This window comes from Ambystoma mexicanum, unplaced genomic scaffold (genome assembly GCF_040938575.1).
Source record: "Ambystoma mexicanum isolate Mex_15411 unplaced genomic scaffold, UKY_AmexF1_1 Mex_scaf10, whole genome shotgun sequence".
Classification (NCBI taxonomy): domain Eukaryota; kingdom Metazoa; phylum Chordata; class Amphibia; order Caudata; family Ambystomatidae; genus Ambystoma; species Ambystoma mexicanum.
In genome coordinates this window covers 2415001-2417500 of record NW_027182325.1, presented here as the reverse complement: position 1 = coordinate 2417500, position 2500 = coordinate 2415001, and the positions used below count along the sequence as shown (strand labels likewise).

Here is a 2500-nt window from a genome sequence, read left to right as displayed (position 1 = left end):
GACACTGCTTAGCTTCTGAGATCAGATGAGATCGGGCGCATTCAGTGTGGTGTGGCCGAAGGCTCTGGGCTTAGTGAGTTTTGTACTTTTAAGCATCTAGTCGGCTAGACCTTGCAGTTTTGAAAGGCAATTGTGAAATGGCTCACTTCCTGAACTTGGAGCACAAAAAAGCCTACAGCACCTGGTATTCCCAGTTGGTCTCCCATCCAGGTACTAACTAGGCCCGACACTGCTTAGCTTCCGAGATCAGACGCAATCAGTGTGGTGTGGCCGTAGGCTCTGGGTCTAGTGAGTTTTGTACTTTTAAGCATCTAGTCAGCTAGACCTTGCAGTTTTGAAAGGCAATTGAGAAATGGCTCACTTCCTGAACTTGGAGCACAAAAAAGCCTACAGCACCTGGTATTCCCAGGCGGTCTCCCATCCAGATACTAACGAGGCCCGACACTGCTTAGCTTCCGAGATCGGGCGCATTCAGTGTGGTGTGGCCGTAGGGTCTGGGCCTTGTGAGTTTTGTACTTTTAAGCATCTAGTCGGCTAGACCTTGCAGTTTTGAAAGGCAATTGAGAAATGGCTCACTTCCTGAACTTGGAGTACAAAAAAGCCTACAGCACCTGGTATTCCCAGGCGGTCTCCCATCCAGGTACTAACTAGGCCCGACACTGCTTAGCTTCTGAGATCAGACGAGATCAGGCGCATTCAGTGTGGTGTGGCCGTAGGCTCTGGGCCTAGTGAGTTTTGTACTTTTAAGCATCTAGTCGGCTAGACCTTGCTGTTTTGAAAGGCAATTGAGAAAGGGCTCACTTCCTGAACTTGGAGCACAAAAAAGCCTACAGCACCTGGTATTCCCAGGCGGTCTCCCATCCAGGTACTAACTAGGCCTAACACTGTTTAACTTCCGAGATCAGACGAGATCGGGTGCATTCAGTGTGGTGTGGCCATAGGCTCTAGGAATGCTAAGAATATTACTCTTATGCATTTGCATTTAGTAAGCTAAGCCATGCAGCCACTTGCAACATGATACCACGCTCATCGCTCGATCAGGCTCGATCAGGCGAGATATATAAGACTGGTGGGCCCATTCAGGACTCCTATGTCTGGTAGGATAACTTTAATTCATCCATCCTGTGTCTGTTGCAGGGAGGTGGAGAGAACAATCAACACAATAATGGTTTTCTTTCATGCCTCTTGAAGGACTCAATATTCTCTGTACTGCATTACATGTGAAAGTCGATTTATTACCCATGAACACACTACCTGTATGCTAATTCTATGTAAAAAGGTAGCTCCAGCCCTCATGATGTTGTCCAACATTTCCGCTATAAAACGGGATACAATTATTTTGGAAACATACCAAATTTGAAAAATAATTGAGAAGTTGCGCAATTACTAATCATGGAGCACAAAAAAGCCTACAGCACCTGGTATTGCCAGGCAGTCTCCCATCCAGGTACTAACTAGGCCTGACCCTGCTTAGCTTCCGAGATCGGGCGCATTCAGTGTGGTGTGGCCGTAGGCTCTGGGCCTAGTGAGTTTTGTACTTTTAAGCATCTAGTCGGCTAGACCTTGCAGTTTTGAAAGGCAATTGTGAAATGGCTCACTTCCTGAACTTGGAGCACAAAAAAGCCTACAGCACCTGGTATTCCCAGGTGGTCTCCCATCCAGGTACTAACTAGGCCCGACACTGCTTAGCTTCCGAGATCAGACGAGATCAGGCGCAATCAGTGTGGTGTGGCTGTAGGCTCTGGGCCTAGTGAGTTTTGTACTTTTAAGCATCTAGTCAGCTAGACCTTGCAGTTTTGAAAGGCAATTGAGAAATGGCTCACTTCCTGAACTTGGAGCACAAAAAAGCCTACAGCACCTGGTATTCCCAGGCGGTCTCCCATCCAGGTACTAACGAGGCCTGACACTGCTTAGCTTCCGAGATCAGACGAGATCGGGCGCAATCAGTGTGGTGTGGCCGTAGGCTCTGGGCCTAGTGAGTTTTGTACTTTTAAGCATCTAGTCAGCTAGACCTTGCAATTTTGAAAGGCAATTGAGAAATGGCTCACTTCCTGAACTTGGAGCACAAAAAAGCCTACAGCACCTGGTATTCCCAGGCGGTCTCCCATCCAGGTACTAACGAGGCCCGACACTGCTTAGCTTCCGAGATCAGACGAGATCGGGCGCATTCAGTGTGGTGTGGCCGTAGGCTCTGGGCCTAGTGAGTTTTGTACTTTTAAGCATCTAGTCGGCTAGACCTTGCAGTTTTGAAAGGCAATTGAGAAATGGCTCACTTCCTGAACTTGGAGTACAAAAAAGCCTACAGCACCTGGTATTCCCAGGCGGTCTCCCATCCAGGTACTAACTAGGCCCGACACTGCTTAGCTTCTGAGATCAGACGAGATCAGGCGCATTCAGTGTGGTGTGGCCGTAGGCTCTGGGCCTAGTGAGTGTTGTACTTTTAAGCATCTAGTCGGCTAGACCTTGCAGTTTTAAAAGGCAATTGAGAAAGGGCTCACTT

General features: G+C 48.2%; 7 non-coding genes and 3 pseudogenes across 7 annotated transcripts in view; all 10 read right to left on the bottom strand.

Annotated features, from left to right (window-relative positions):
- LOC138540782 (5S ribosomal RNA) overlaps nucleotides 1-63 on the bottom strand; it is a 119-nt gene extending 56 nt beyond the window's left edge. The window contains exon 1 of the ribosomal RNA XR_011288816.1: nucleotides 1-63. This exon is cut by the window's left edge and continues 56 nt beyond it. This is a non-coding gene — a ribosomal RNA (5S ribosomal RNA).
- A 106-nt stretch (nucleotides 64-169) lies between these two features.
- Nucleotides 170-278, bottom strand: LOC138544339 (5S ribosomal RNA; annotated as a pseudogene).
- Nucleotides 279-384: 106 nt separating this feature from the next.
- LOC138544451 (5S ribosomal RNA) lies at nucleotides 385-493 on the bottom strand (annotated as a pseudogene).
- A 106-nt stretch (nucleotides 494-599) lies between these two features.
- Nucleotides 600-718, bottom strand: LOC138543072 (5S ribosomal RNA). The gene has a single exon (XR_011290568.1). It is a non-coding gene; the product is annotated as a 5S ribosomal RNA (ribosomal RNA).
- Nucleotides 719-824: 106 nt separating this feature from the next.
- LOC138536739 (5S ribosomal RNA) lies at nucleotides 825-943 on the bottom strand. The gene has a single exon (XR_011284904.1). It is a non-coding gene; the product is annotated as a 5S ribosomal RNA (ribosomal RNA).
- A 463-nt stretch (nucleotides 944-1406) lies between these two features.
- LOC138547065 (5S ribosomal RNA) lies at nucleotides 1407-1515 on the bottom strand (annotated as a pseudogene).
- A 106-nt stretch (nucleotides 1516-1621) lies between these two features.
- Nucleotides 1622-1740, bottom strand: LOC138536744 (5S ribosomal RNA). Its single transcript, XR_011284908.1, has one exon. It is a non-coding gene; the product is annotated as a 5S ribosomal RNA (ribosomal RNA).
- A 106-nt stretch (nucleotides 1741-1846) lies between these two features.
- On the bottom strand, nucleotides 1847-1965 carry LOC138541726 (5S ribosomal RNA). Its single transcript, XR_011289726.1, has one exon. It is a non-coding gene; the product is annotated as a 5S ribosomal RNA (ribosomal RNA).
- A 106-nt stretch (nucleotides 1966-2071) lies between these two features.
- LOC138550376 (5S ribosomal RNA) lies at nucleotides 2072-2190 on the bottom strand. Its single transcript, XR_011294131.1, has one exon. It is a non-coding gene; the product is annotated as a 5S ribosomal RNA (ribosomal RNA).
- Nucleotides 2191-2296: 106 nt separating this feature from the next.
- Nucleotides 2297-2415, bottom strand: LOC138543060 (5S ribosomal RNA). The gene has a single exon (XR_011290566.1). It is a non-coding gene; the product is annotated as a 5S ribosomal RNA (ribosomal RNA).
- Between the last annotated feature and the right edge of the window lie 85 nt (nucleotides 2416-2500).